General features: G+C 45.5%; 1 long non-coding RNA gene across 7 annotated transcripts; it reads left to right on the forward strand.

The window, feature by feature from the left end:
• The first annotated feature begins 524 nt into the window (after nt 1-524).
• Nucleotides 525-14,961, forward strand: LOC142090197 (uncharacterized). 7 transcript variants are annotated; one of them, XR_012676457.1, is made up of 3 exons: nt 525-1,207; nt 1,438-4,561; nt 11,628-14,961. It is a non-coding gene; the product is annotated as an uncharacterized LOC142090197 (long non-coding RNA). The 7 variants fall into 7 exon arrangements; XR_012676455.1 differs by having other exon boundaries at nt 11,660-14,961; XR_012676456.1 differs by lacking the exon at nt 11,628-14,961 and adding an exon at nt 8,044-11,620.
• The last annotated feature ends 644 nt before the right edge of the window (nt 14,962-15,605 follow it).

Below are 15,605 nucleotides of genomic sequence, written 5' to 3' on the forward strand. Positions count from 1 at the left end.
GCTAAGGAGAGGCCAACAGATCAGGCAGCCATTTTTCTGCAATGGAGCGAAATGGCCAACTGGGCTTTTCCTTTGTTCCAAAAGGGGGATCCGCCATGTGAATCCACACCGTCCACTTGCGGGGAGCGCTCGGGGTGGTGTTAATGTCTGGCACCATGCTAGAGGACTCACTGAAGAAGGAAGATCTAAAAAAAAAAAAAAACAACCAAAAAAAAAAAACAAAAAAGCAAACCTTAAAAAAAAAAAATGCGGATTTTTTTTTTTCCCTTATGATTCGGGATCCATCTTTGTCTTGTGTAACTAGGTCATGGCACACCCTATGTCAGCAGTTAACAATTTCGAATGCCAAAAAAAAAAAGTAAATACATTATTTTTAAATTTTTTTTGTTGTTTTGGGGGTTTTTAAGCTTTATAGCGCTCTCTGATGACTGAACAATAAATTTTAGAATATTCCTGTATTAAACACTTGATTCCTGGCCATTTTTATTAACTCCTTTGGTGCTTTTAAGGTAATGTTTTAAATACAGGCATAGGAATACTGAATTCTGGCAAAAACAGGCAATTTTACTATGATAAGCTTTTTTTCTTTCTTTCCTCTTACGTTGTAAGTACCCAATCCATTCTGTCCTTGCTAAGTGTAGTTTTCATGTTAATGTTACTGAAGTGGTCCTTATTGCTAAGCCTTCATTTGCATGTCTTATGTTTTTGTCTGTTTATCTAAACCAATTTATGCTTTTTGAAATATTTTACTTATAAAGCAAGATATCTGGCTAAGAGATAACTTAAAAGTTGCTTAAAACCAGTAAATGTTAACCAGGTGTTTTCACACTAACATGTGCAGCCTAAAACTATTTTAGGAGAACATTTTTAGTGTCTGCGTGCTCCGTGGAAAAACACTGAATGTCCTTTTTATGTACAGAGTAAATCTGCCACAGGAAGGTAGATTTAAGCCTCGAGTAGGAGTCCTCGCTGCGTACGGCCACTCAACATAGCTGGACAACTTTTTCTATAGCTTTTTTTTTCCTTTTTTTTTTTTTTGATGCTAGACCACTGCCATACAAAGAGCTGTAACTATCTTAACAAGATCCGCTTTGACTTGCAAACTTACGAGAGAAGTGGTGATCCAGATCATATATATTTATAGCCGTTATTTTTAAAAAGCGTTAACAACTTCACCTTCAGAGCTGCATTCAACTATGGTGCGCGGGTAAGTAAACCCTTTTGCCCTTGCAGAGAAACATATAGACCAGGCCTGTGCGGCTAATGTTATTGTCCTGGGTGGAAAGATCCTAATGGTCGTCTTTAGGAGCGGTGGCGATCTCCTTCTCCTCAGATACATCTAACAGCGTCTCTGAAACGTCTATTTTTCAGGGAGGGATTTCTTTTTCTGCACAAAGCGCTTGGTCGTCCGCAGCTCTCGTTTTTTTTTTTTTGCAGAGAGACGCCGTGAATCCATTGCAGGCGTTACGTGGCTGTTAAATTGAACGCACAAAAAAAAATCAAATCTGCCTGCGAACAGCAAGATGTTACTGAGGTTGATTTTTAAAAAGGCGAAAAGGCGGTGGTGGTGGTGGTAGGGATCCCTTACATGTTTTATCCGTCTAATTACAGAAGCTCGACAAAAAAAAAGCAACAAAGTGGGGGGGGTGTTTTTCAAGACGGTGAGTCTTAATGGCGGATGTCTCACTAAAAAGCACTGTAAAATCCTTCATACCGAGAGGCAGTGACTTGGAGAGAGGGGGGAAAAAGGAGGTCTGGAAGTAAATCCAAAATGAGGGAGTTTCCTTCCAAGTGAGGGACCCTTTGCAGCCTGAGTTTTACAGTTGGAGAGCCGTGACGCAGTTGATATTCACAGCAGTTGTGCTTTAGTGCAGCCACCCAGCCCATGAAATGGCCTCCCCGCCGAAGTCTGGTGGTTTTATTATGTGAAAGCCTGCGGAAGCACCGTGTCCCGGGCGCCGGGAGGGGCGGCTGGCGGCGGGCAGGGCGCTCCAGGTTCGCGCTCCATGTTGTGTGAGGGTAGCCGCCATCATGGCTTCTCCTTCGGCGCCGCGTTCTCCTCAGGGCTGGGGCGGCGGCGAGGCGGGCTCTCCCCCACTGCCTGGCGGCGCTTCGCGTCCCGATCACTGGAGGGAAATGGCCTTTTTTTTGTCTTTTTTTTTCCTCTCTCCCCTTTCCCGCCCCCCCCTTCCCCCACCGCTTTGTGAGGGGTTACGGAAGGCGAAGCCGAGGAGGGAGCGGGGCGCCTGGCGGCTTTTTCTCCCCGCGGCTGCCGCGCACAACATGGCCGCGCCGGGGAGCGCCCTGCAGCAGCGGGAAGCAGCGCTGCGGGCGGCGGGGCTGGCGGAGCTCCAGCCGGGCCGGGGTGGGGGGGGCCGGCCGGGCAGGGAGGACAAAGGCAGCTCGCATAATGCAGGCGAAGCCCTGGGTGCCTATAAATAACGCCGCCCGCCCCTCGCCTTCCTCCCTTCCCCCGCCGCAGCCTCCCGCTCGCTTGCTTTTATAAATACGAAAAGATGAAAGTAGCCTAATGCAGAGAAAAAAAAAAATTAAGAGGAACAAACAACAGCCCCCCCCCCCCCAAAAAAAAAAACAACAAAAAAAACCCAGCCAGTTGTGGGGGATGGGGGGAAAGCCAGGCAAATGAGCAGCCAGCGCTGGCCGCGGGAGGAGCAGGGCGGCGTCGCCAGCCTCCCCGCCTGGAGCGGGCTGCGCTGCGCCCCGCCAACGCGCCGGGGGGAGCGCGGCCGCCGCTCCCCGCCGCTCGTCACATGGCTCTTTGTTGTTTTCCTTCTGCCCCTCCTGGGCTTTCCCCCCCTCCGCCATCGCCCAGCCGCTCCGCCGGGGCAGCCGCTGCCCTGCCTCCTCCCGCCCGCAGCCGGGGTGGGATGGCCCGGCCCGGCCCGGCCGGCCTGCAGCGCCGAGCTCCGCGGGCCCGCAGCCGGGGCTGGGCTGGCGCGGAGCCGGCTGCCGTGCTGCAGTGCGAGCCGCCATGGCCGTCTGAGGTGTTACACGTGCCTTTTTTTTTTTTTTCTTCTTTTTTTTTTTTCCCCGAGCAGATTTTCCTGCAGCTCGCTTTGGGTGGAGGCGTGGGGGTTATTTCGGAGCTTCACAAGCCTTGCGCTCTGCGGGGAGCTGTACCTTGTGCTCCACTGCAGACCCAAATTAGGTGAGCTAGGAAAGCCTGGCTTGAGCAACCACTTCAGAGGGCAGGACAGGGAGGAAAAGCAAACACTTGTAGAGAGGTGGCCTCCCTGGTAAGGCTAGAGCAGGACCGTCCTGCGGACCCTGTGGGAGGGAGAAGGTAAGTGGCTGCTTGGCAGAGGCTGCCTGCGGGAGCGGCATGTGCCGGGCAGGGTGCGCCCTGCCCGCCAGTTCCTGCGGCTCAGGACCAGCCGCTCCGTGGGTTTGTAAAACCTGTGCTGTGGTATGTGCCGAGGCTCAGGGGTGTTCTCCTGCGAGGGAGCAGGGTCCTGCCGCGAAGAAGGCACCGCAGCCTGCGCATTTCGCAACGACGCGAGGGCTTAGGCTCATCTCTTCGTTTCTTGTTTCCCCCCCCCCCCCGGTCCTCACCGGGTCAGGCTCTGTCGAGAACAAGCGACAAACCGTCCGCACAAAACAGAACACGTTTCCATGGAGGGGGGGGAAATGTCTCCGCACTGCCAGGCTGGCTTCAGAACGCTACTTCTGCGGGCTGTGCCCCCCTCTGGGGCTGCGGCGCTGGGAGCCATGGCGGTCCGCGGCCGCCAGACCCTCCGCTCGGTCCCTGCCAGACGCGCCTTGTCCGGCCAGACCATCTTTTAAACGCCTGGCCCTTGCTCGTGCCAGCAGTGTGACTGCCCTCCTGGTTTACAATTGCTTTAAATAATAATCTGCTAATAAACTTAGAAGAAATGGTGACGTTATTCTTAGCGAAACACCATTAAAATGCTCCTCTGCTATTTCTCAATAGAGGTGAAAAGCATTTTAGCTTCCTGGAAATGGCCGAAACAGGCGACGTGTAGATCAAAGTACGGTGTAGATCTGTTCTTGGTTTTGCAGGGGTTTTTTGAACTGTAATGAAAACGTTTCTGCAGCTTGCATCATAATGAGTTAAGTGATTAAAAAGCAGATTTAAACAGCATTGGCTATTAACTTTCCTGGGGATTTAAAATTTATGTTTAAATAGATACTTGGATATTAGTGATACCTTCATTTAAACCTTAACATTGGTCTGTTTAACCCTGAAGCAAACTAGCTTTGCCTAACACAGGCTTTGAAACGATTCAGCCAGACCATAATACTGTGGGAGCTTAGACAGCTTTGTCCGTACTTGCACCTCTCTGCGCATTTTTCCAGGACTATGATCTTTGTCTGCAATTAATCATTGTTCAGGACGGCCGTTCCCGATGGTAGAATCCATGAATTGCTCCAGCTGGGAGAGGTCCTAAAGCGTGTGCCTGGCGCCGCGTATGTGCAAACCAGGGCCAGAAATTGCTGGGGCAGCAGGCGTTGTACAGCGAGCCCGCCGTGCGGACCTAGTGAATTGTGTGGGTCCTCAGCACTTCTGGAAATTGTTTTTGTAAGTCTGAGCTGAAAATTTATTTCCGTTTTTAAGAGTTTCTAAATGACTATAATGTTCAATGTAGTTTAAAAGTCACCAAGGCAGTTGAGACCGGTTGCACTCTCAGAGTGGGTGGTTTCATGGCTGAACCTCGTATCTGAAAAGCTAAATGTTCTGGTACAGCGTGTTTAAATCCCAGAAAGGTCAAACCAGACTTTCATACTTGAGTTAGATTGACCCTGGTTTACTGCGTGAGACTCTCTAGAGAAAGAAAGATCTTTCAGCGGAGGGGGGGGGAAGGTTTTTTTTCTCTGAGCAGCTTGTGGTGACTCTACGCACATTCTTGAAGCGAAGGGGTTTGTTCTTGCCCACAGCGTCCCTCCCCTGCATTGTTGAGTGGAAAACTCTTATGCTAATTATTTCACTGTCTGTTATCAATAAGAAGTGATTTAATTTCTTTGGCAAAGTGTTGCAACAAGAGCAAATTAGATTGAGAGGCAAAGTGAAATAAAAAATATGCAGCTGTTCTGCCAAACAATGATCGTGACTGTTTACAACATTTTGTTTTAGACTGGCTTGTACACAGAATCCTTTATATTGAAGGTTTTCATGTCACAATCCACTGCTTGTGCAAGGAAACTAGATTAATAGATTATAAGGGACAAAAGAGACCTAGGTTCATCTGGTTCGACTTCCTGCATTATGCAGGTCATAAGATCTTTGTGAATTTGTTGCTTTTTCTCATTTGAAAGAATTTAACTACAGCATACCTGCATCTTAGAAAAACATCAGATTTTCATTTTAAAATGGACTGTGAGAGAGACTAAAATAAGAGTGAGTAAATTGTTTCCATTAAAATCTACCTGACAGACTAGAAATCAAAATATCTTTTTAAACTTGTCTAGTTTCTGCTTTCAGTTTCTGGATGTTGATGTATCTCAGTCTGCTTGACGGAGGAATGCTCCATTACCAGATTTTCATCCCTGTGTAGCTGTGTACAGGCTGATCAACTGAGCATTTAACACTCCTGTTGCAGACTTGCAGAGCTCCCCCTCGGGTCCATCTTTACTAATCCTGTAATCGTTCCTGTCGTGGTTCCCTGTGAACACTCCAGTTTTTCACCATTTTGATCTGGGCAGAAGGGGACAGAGCGATCGGTGGTGATCATACCCACGCCAGCAGCCCTCCTGGCTGAGATGTCTCTGTTAGGCATCCAGGGATTGCTCCAGCCCATGTTCAGCTGGTTTCCCAGCACGGCTCCTAAAATGCTCTCAGATCGGCTCCTTCTTGGGACGGCATCTCCGCCCCGGTGGTTTGTGTTCTTTGTTCTGCATGTATGGCTTTACACTTTGCCTTCTTGAAAAGGACAGGTCCTTAGACAGCATTGTTGCTTGCAATGGGCTTTTTTCTTTTTTAATACCCCCTCCTGCTACTGTTGAGTGTCACCTACAAACTTGATTGGTAATGATTTTATATTTTCTTCCAGATAAAGAATTGCTTCTGTCTCCACTGTAGGAGTTTCCTGGTTCCGGGTGTGTGTACACCTCAGCCATGTCAATATTGTGTCAGGAGGAGGTCTGGATGTACACCGTCCTCTTGCCACACCCCAGTTTCATGGGAAGAAAGCCCAGTTTAGGAGCCGGAAGGGAGCCAGGATGCACACTGCAGCATTTGCCTGCCCTGGTGTCTATAACATAGCCATTAAATAATGCAGGGCCCAAAACAGGTAGTTGCAGGACCCATAAAAGAAAGATGACAGCTCTAGGACACAATGGTTACGACTGCATTTTGAGACCTTCCTGTTAGATGGATTCTAATCTATTTGATCATGCCTTCTTGCTCTTATAGTCTCCTGCTCATAATCACGTAAATGAAGTATGGCACATCAGCCCTCTTGCAGAAATCTCCTACTAGTGCTATTACCATTTACCACCAAACCTTGCAATTTCTTACAACAGTTTCTCTCTCAGCAGCTAAACTCAGAAAGCTGAGTTTAAAACTCAGTTTTAAACTCATAAATGCCCCCTGTCAAATCTTCCAGCTCTTTCCCAGTCTTGCTTGTCCTTTCAGGCCCTGAGCAAGGGGTAATGTGCTGGCTGGGAGCTCCGCAGGGGCCAACCAGGCAGCGGTGCTGCCCCGTGGTATGGGCAAGGGCTGAGTTCTGCCTGCCGTTCCCCGAGGCCACGGTGGTGCCTCTACTGCCTACTCTGCTCAGCTGTTCATGCAAGACCTGAATACGTTTGGGACTTCTTCCCCACTGCCAAATTTGATTGAGATTGGAGGAAGGAGAGGAAAAATGACATAGAACAACACAGTCACATTAGACTGTTTTATTTTTAGGAAACCAGCTAAGAATATCAAAGGAATATTGAGTAGAAATATGGGCAGTATTTGCCTGTTCAGTTTTTTTGCCCTGAAATTTTTCATTTCTTCCTAAGAACAGCAGATGATCTGTCTAGGGAATTTCTCAGCCAAAATAAGCAACCTCCTGACAGATTTCACCTGTGTCCCAGCATGCTCTGAGGATGCATGGGATGTAAGCATTGAACAATGACAGGGAATCACTAGTCTGCTGTGTTGTTTGGCTGCCTGGGTGCAAAGAGATGTATGGTGATACCCAATATTGGAACAAACATTTATTTTGTATAAGATCCATACAATTTTTGATGGACATGTTGGATATTTGCCAATGGTTTCTTTTTAAACTCTATCTGTTCATTTTATTTCTGCTAGTATTATGACAAAGCCACCTCTGTAAGATAGGTAGTGAGTGCTTTCAGAGATCTAATAATTCTTGAGCTATAAAGGAATAAAGAAGCTCTTTCAACACCTGACTTGCAGAATGTTTTGTGTTGCTTCTTGCCTATTGAAATGCAGCTGCTATTGAAACCCTGTGATCCCATCAGAATGTAAAACTGGTTATTTTTTAGAATACTTTCAAGCTTATAAAAATAACGAAATAAATCAAGAAGGTTGGCAATTCTAATCGACATTCTAAAGCCATCAATCTACTACACACTTCAGTTCAGTGCTTCATGGCCTAAACAGTACAGTTTTGCAAAAAAAAAAAAAAAAAGAATGAAAAGAATGTACCATTTAAAGAATTTGGGCACTCACAGAGCTTGCATCAAAAGGGAATGAAGATACAGATAAGTAATCTAAAAGGATATTTATGCATTAAAATACTTGTGTGTCTGGACATCTATCATTAAACAGCCTAGATGCGATGGTAGCTGGAGACCTGTGAGCCTTTTTAACAAATGCAGCGCATACAGGGAGCATTCTGATTATAAGTGATGGAGTATAAAATGTTGCAGCTAGAAAAGTGATGACAAAGATCAAATGGAATGAGTTTAGCTTACAAATCAGAGACAGTTTCTTCTAACTGGTGTGATGCAAACAACGCACGACACAAGACCACGACAGTTTTGCCCTTGACGTTGTCGCCATTACTCTCAAATTGCAGTTAAGGATGCCCATCCTGATTTATTTTTTGACAGGACAGTTGGGAGTGCCCCGGCTGGTCCACTAAGCCACAGTTTTCAGCCGAGTGGGCCAGAACGCACAGAATTAGCGAATGCTGTGCCATCCATTGCCTTTCAACGCTGCTGCATAACAGCAGCTCCCAGTTGCTAAGCAGCTGCAGAGCCGTCTTTGCCTTCGCTACCAATCAGCTGTACTACGGGAGCAACATGGGTTCCCCTTGATCGGTGGAGAGGAGCCGGCAGCATGAAAACGGGAGCAGTGGCCATAGCAAAATTGTTCCTTTTCTGGCTGGCTGATGGGCCCCCTGGCAAAAATGCTGGAGTGAAGCAAAGGGACACTTGGTGGCCCAGAAGCAGGGGGTGGCGGGGAGGAGAGAGGGAGAGCCAGCATATGTGCACAGCGGAGGTTACAAAGACAGCAGATCTTAGCAGAGCAGGGGGCACGCACCGAGGAGAAAGAAATGGGAGAGAGGCCAAATGCACAGTTCGGAATAAAAAAAACCCAGGAGGAGAGTGCGGCATATGGAGAAGGGAAATAAAGCAGAACTTGCACAGCCTGCGAATAATTGAATAGAAAATACAGGAAGAGAGGGAAGGAGCTTGATTCATTACTGCCCTTCACCTTGTGGAGACAGCTACACCCGTGAAGAGGAGGTGTGGAATACAACAGCATCTTTCATGTTTCGCAGTGAACTGTAGGTTTTACATTTCAACCCCTGCCATTTGTGGTTTTCTTGCTGCATAGCCCCTGCCTTTTGTTTAGACTTGATTCCTGCAGGCTCTGTTCTTATCTTTGCCTAGTTTCTAATTTATTTTCATACTTGCTTTAGCTTTTTCTGTTTTTTCAAGGTAAGTCTTAAAATACCTTTTCCAAATACTTTAATTATTTTAACCTTCAAGAGGGGAGGCCGTTGTTAATTCCTAATTGAAGTTAGTTTCCACTAAATCCGCAAAGCCATTGCTGCTTTTCTTCCCCTCTCTCTTCTGGGAGCTGCTGATAGAAAATAGGGTTCCTTTTACTTCCCGACACCTTCCCCTGCACGTTGTCTTTCCTTTTCCCCACACAATGCCTGCCAGCAGTCCGGGAAGACTTGCTGCTAGCAGCATGCAGGAAGTGGTTCCTGTGGCAGTAAATTATCACAAACGCCTGACGTGTTGCATAAGGGGGGGTAAAAAAGTGCCACAAACATCTGTGGGGGGGTTGTGACCAAACGAGATTGTAGTTCCACCACCGCTCAGCTGCCCACATGAAAAAATACTTTATGGTCTCAGCGCCTAACATGCAATTGGCTGCATAATCGGAAATGCCAGTAGAGCTGGCAGGGAAGCGGGGGAGCTATACGTTCCTCTTTCTGGCTCCTCCAGACAGAGGATTGAGGGGCACATTTGTACAGGAGGGTGGGGAGAGGAATTAAAGCTCATGCAGCTGTTGGCCTCTTCTGTGGCCAGCCCTGGCTTGCTTGGAGGCCTGTCGATTGAGAACGCTTTTCCCCAGGTCCAAAATTGAGTCCTAAAAGGAAAACAGAGGTGCCCACCCTGATCTACAGTAGAAAGGATTTGCTATGGGCTCTGTGTGTGTGTGTATTTCAAGCCAATAAAAAACTTGACAAATACGTAGCCAGATGTGTTTTGTACTTGGAAGATTTTTGTCTAAGAAGTCTGATTCGGAGGGATGCTATATTTTTTCCGTCTTCCATTTGTCTGGAGTCCTGTATCTTTGAACAGGCACTGTCTATACAATTGTTAGACTTCTAAGACCATTAAAGGTCTAGGGGCACTGACATTTTACGAGTAGCTTCAGCTGCCTTTCACACAGGGGCATTTTTAGCATTATAAGAGATGTAAGTTTAATTAGAATGGTTTTAACCAGGAAACCTTCCCACCTTAAGAAATCAGAGCTACTGTGTTAATCCCAGTAAGCAACTGGGAACTTGACAGTGTGCCTGTTGTTACAATGAGAGTCAGGAAGGGTGAAATGTGTGTAGGAAGGGAGAAACGCACAGGAAACATGCCATCAAGGACAGCGGTGTCGAGCTCACGCAGGGCAGCGTGCCAGTCCACGTTTGGCAATGACCCATGGTCTGGAGCAGCGCTGGCAGGTTGCTGCCCTCTACGTGCCTGCGCACACCAGACCACGCCACCACCGCGATTGCTCAAACACCTTCCCGACCCGCTCGGGTGGCTCGCAGCGAGGACCTCCAGCCAGGCCACTCTGCACCGTCAACCTGTCCAGCTCCCACAAGCGCGGCACAGGCCAAAAATCACAGCTCTAAAGCAAACATGACACAATTACAACTGGGTTTATGTCCAGCACCTCAAGTTATTAATTAGCCTGCTCTAAGCGTCACGGTTTCTTTGCAGGCTTTGCCAGATTAATGGCTACTCTCAGGTCTGAGATAAACTCAGTCTGGGCCTGCCCTTTGTCTAGGGATGCTCTGACAAGCCACAAACCTCTCTGGCTCCTGCCAAACCTCCATCCCTATGTATGAGCTTCTTCCCAGCCAGACGACGACAGACAGAGCAAGTGCTTTCTGCGTAGCTCTCCCCATACATCTAGCACTCAACAAAAAATAGGCAGAAATTATGGTCTCTCACGTAGGGATATAAACAGAGGATTTTATTATCTCTTCAGTCTGCAGTTGCTGCCTTCCTGTAGGAAGTTTGCACAAATATCGGAGGGGAGGATGCGAACTTCACACATTAACTGCCCTTTAATGTCGGTGCCATACATTACTCAGCAAAAGCCTGCCCCTATTTCATCCACAGTCCTTTCTCTTATACCCTACTTTGCCATCCTTCTTTCTCCTCCTGTGAATATTCCCAGTTTCCCCACATTCTTGTCCAAAAGGCTTGAGAGCTTCCTGCCTGGGCCAGGTGCAAGAGCGATGGCTATTGCATAGCCAACACGGCAGTGAATTGTTGATCAAAGCCTGACTCTTCTAATGGCTCTGAAAAACACATGCTTGTTCAGGTTGCATTTTAGCTCCCATAGTAGAAAGCATATTTAGCAAGCCAAACCTGGGATCATTTAAACTTGAGGTTCTCAAAAGCCTCACAAAAAGTACAACTCCATACATTTCAGGATTAGTGGAATCTACCAACCAGCTTCTGGGGACCATAACCCAGATTTGGCCATCCACAGCGGTCTCACCTACTCCATACTTATCCCTGCTGCGTAAACTAAAGCTGCTGAATGCAACTCCTGCTCTGGTGTTATGGTCATCCTAATTAACATACACTCCTATTGGTCTCAGTCCTCCCTTGTCTGTAAACCAGCAAGTACATTAAAAGAAAACATGTACCAGGAATTACCTACTTTGGGAATGGGAGAAGAAGGGAAAAGTAATCTGAAGAAAGCAGATACTGCAGAGAGCACTCTGATTTTTAAAAAAAAAAAATCTCGGTGCTTGCTGGATCAGGTGGGGTGTTGGGTAATGAAAACACAGGAAAGCATAAGCCAGAGGGATTTTAGGGGTGTATACTAAAGAGAGGGGTAAAACCGCATTGTGTTGCAAGGAAAGCTATTTACAGGCCTTTTTCCTATGTTTCCCAAAATTACTTCCTGACGGGATTATTCTCTGCTGCAAATCTGGACGCAGAAAAGCATCTGATGCTGATTAATTTCATGCAGATCTGTAGCAGAGCCCTGTGCTCTCAGTCAGCCACGAGCAAGCCTGCGCATCACTCCTGAACGCTTCTGACTGTTCCCATGGTAAAACCAACCACAGCTACCAACGCAAACACAACCTGCAGATCTCGCCTGAAACAAGGCATTTTGAATCCCTCTCTCTCCGGCAAATCTCCAGATTCACTGTAGAGGATGAGATCCAGCATCACTGGGATAGCTCTGCCAGCCTGTGTTGACAAATTCCTCCCCATCGCTCCGTGAAGCCATGCCAGCACATCTGGGAGACACACATATCGCCCAGATCCGCGGGGGCAGAGTTATGGTGGTGTTGGCAGACACTTGCTTGTTCATTTCATGCTTTTCAGAGATCAGTCATTGTGTTTGATATTCCAGAAAAACATAGGATGATCTTAACCTTGTGTTACCCATTTTTTACAACTGAACTTGGCTTAAGAGTTCACACTTCAGTGAGGAACAGAACCTTGAAACTGCCCCAAGCACCTACTGTATGAGGCTGAGACATTACCACGTTGGTTTACACACTCTTCAAATTTGTAAAGTGGGTTCCCCCCCCCCCCAACTGTGAAGCCAAGAACTCTGTTTCTAATGAAAGGTGAGATTCAAAATACGGCACGTTGGCCATGCATACATCAGGTAGGCCATTTTGGCCCACATAGTTGGCACCCCTGATTTAAAGCATACCAGAGAAAATAACCCAAGAAACAGTATGTGTTCCCTATAAATAGCTGCTCTCTAGGTAGTAGTCAGTGTGTGGTTTATGAACAAAATCTGTCCAAACTACATCAAAGTGCCTGAATATTCGCTGCCTGATTTTGCTGAGTTGTGTGTCTAATTTGGCTAACGCCTCCTGTTGCAGACCGTTGTCCTGTTTTCTTTCATAGCCCTCTGAACTCTATGGTAGCATTTGGACAGATTTTATGTAGAGTTTATTGAAAGATTTTTGCACTGATTTAGTGCGTGGGCTACTTGAGCCAAGTGAAACAGGAACTATATTCCTAAGGCATGAAAAGGCAGAAAGGAAATTTTCTTATTAAAATATAATTTTTCCACATTACTTAATAGTCTAGAAAGTTAATACCTTTCTGGCAGCACTTTCCACTGGGAAAAAAAAAATATGGTTCCTACTCAGCCAAACAACAATCTAATAATGTTTTAGGTTGCATTAAACGTCTTAGAAACTGGCAGGTGTCACAGCCACCTTGCCTTCAGTGAAAAAGGCAATTGAGAGCCCTTATGAAACAAGGGATTTACATCAGTAGGGGCTACTACACAAAAAACAGGCACATGGCAAGGTCTGAATAGATGGTGAATCATGTGGCCCAAGGGATTTATCGGGGTGGGGGCGTGTGTGTAAAATATCAGGCCACGAGGACCAGATGGTGGAGCTCTGCATGTGCAAGAGCAACAGCAAGAAACACTGCAGAAATGGATACTGAGAAGCAGCTGAAAGTCAAGGAGACAGAGCTTTGATTTTGAAAAAAGATATTTCCAATGTTGAGTGAGTGTCGAAAGAGGCTTGGGATTGTGAGCAAAAACACAACTGCGAAAAGAAAATTGTACAGTTGTTCTGTAAATAAATTGAATTACCTTGAGTATATACCTAGCTTTGTCATAGGCTTCTCCTCCTATACTGATACTGTCACCAACAACTTCTTTGTGTGTGCAAGGTACAGCTCAGCTCTCCTACATTACAGTTTCCACTTCCCGATCTGCCCTGTCAGTTCACACTAAATTCTATGGGGCAGAGATTGTTCTTCAGTAAGGGTCTGTGCACATGACAAACAATTGTTGCCCTTGTGTAACATCTCAAATTTATCAGAAATTCACTCTACTTACATGGTAAGTCCCATTCTTTAGGGTCTGTCTTTCCTATTGTAAACTCTTCAGGGCATTGTCTCTTGCTCTATATGTACATGCTGTAGTGGGAATTCATCGCTGAAAACACAAATAATTAATATCACTGGTAATGTTCAAAAATAAATATTTAAGGTTCTGTCTTGTTATGCACATTCTTAACTAAGTTTATGAATATTTCCTTTGACATAAATGGTGCTACTTGTTCTTATTGTTAATTTCATATTTAAGTCTATGTAAAGCTGGGGTCTGTATTATCAGGAAGGAAATTCTTAAGCGTATTTCAAAAATGTAGTTCTAAAGACATTTAGGAAGAACATGTCCCCATTCTTGTCTAGTTTATATTACCATATAAACTAATAATACGACTATACAGCAGATGGCGTGTGCTGTTACTCCTCTCTGCAATTGTGGCTACAAGGAAGTTACCAGTAGTCTGAGACCTTGCTGGTTAGCTAGAATAGTTGTCTTTTCCATTAGAAATACTATTGCAAGCCGTGCTTATTAGCCTAAGCGCATCACTATGATAGAGCTTAAGTGATCGGAAACGTAAAACTTTGACAGTATTCGGAGTTCCTCCAAATGGAAGAACATAGCTAACCAGAATATTTTGTCAAATCTGTTAACATATTTACTATTTAAAACAGTATTTTTTGAGCAGAAAAATTTACAATTACGATTCTTTTCCCTCACTTGACTCTCTATAGTCACAAAACTCATAGGCTTTTATTATTACTAAATCCCAGTTTCCTTGTCTTTTCCAAGCACATCACAAGGGAGAGAGAGAGGCAGCACAAGCAGGTTGGTGGTGTTTCCTTAGGAGGTCAGGCTAAGGATATGTCTTCCATTATACCAGAACTGTCCCAGAAGTCGCAAGCACTTTTCCCTGGGCTTGGTATTTTGAGAAATGGGAATATCAGCTTATTTCATCACCTTGTATTGTAAAAAGGCCATAGCTTCAATATTAAACCTAATCTGTGAGTCTTTTTTGGGTGTCCTGATAACTAACCTGAATTACCCGTCAATACCATCTGAAGTGTTAAAGCATCTTTTAAAAATCATACACTTCCAGCAGCTTTCCTAGGCAGTGTGCTAACCTTTCACTCCTTTCTATTATTTTCCTTGGCAATCATGAAGCGATAAATTGGTAACAAGATTGGAACACAGATATTCACCATACCCCATTAAAGACTTGATTTTGGTACGCTCACTGTAAATCTCTATACGCATATTGACTATTGAGCTGCAGGTGCGTAAGCTTTTGATGAAACAGAACTTGTGCCAAAATCAATATACAGGCCAAAACAGAAGCAGAAGGACACTTGCAATTAATAATGATTAGACTTGAATTTTACTAATAGAGGGTTGAATCTTCTTCCATTTAAATCAGTGGCAGAATTCCATATTAGATTTTACTTTTTCGGAGTCAGCAAAATACATAGGACTTTATATGCCTAAAGCACTGCATGCTCACTAATTAAAAATAAGGAACTGAGACACCAAAATGCTACATTTAATCAATACTAAGTTGACTCACTACAAATACAACATCTATTACTTAAAAACCTTGGGTATTTACACGTCCCTCCTCCTCCCTATCGCCAAAATATCATTTTCTTGCTTTTTGTTTGCCCTCTGCACAAAGCAGGGTCTTCCTTGAAAGAGATGCTGAGTGCAGTTGTGTTTGCATTCGGTCTGGAAGGCCATCTAGTGACACAACCGAGCAGGAGAAAATACAAAACCCTGTTTGAGTTGTGATTTTTTTTTTCTTAGTTGAATTAAATGATCTTGCTACACTCAAGCATTCCCTCGGGGGTTTGTTGCTATTCCCACAAGTGGTATTTCAAAAATTTTAGAGTCAATTTTGATTTCTTAAGAACTCATGGGGTTTATTTGAGATGGAGCACACTGTTAATCCCTGCTAAGAAAGAAACACAATTTTTTGTGCAGAATGGTGGCAGACTGGCACCCGAGCAGGTCTGTCACAAACGCAGCGTCACGCCCCTGACCTCTGTATCGTGACCAAATGTATCTGGCTCTTGTGATCCCCTGCCTTCCACGGTACAAAACATCA

This window comes from Calonectris borealis, chromosome 18 (genome assembly GCF_964195595.1).
Source record: "Calonectris borealis chromosome 18, bCalBor7.hap1.2, whole genome shotgun sequence".
Classification (NCBI taxonomy): Eukaryota; Metazoa; Chordata; class Aves; order Procellariiformes; family Procellariidae; genus Calonectris; species Calonectris borealis.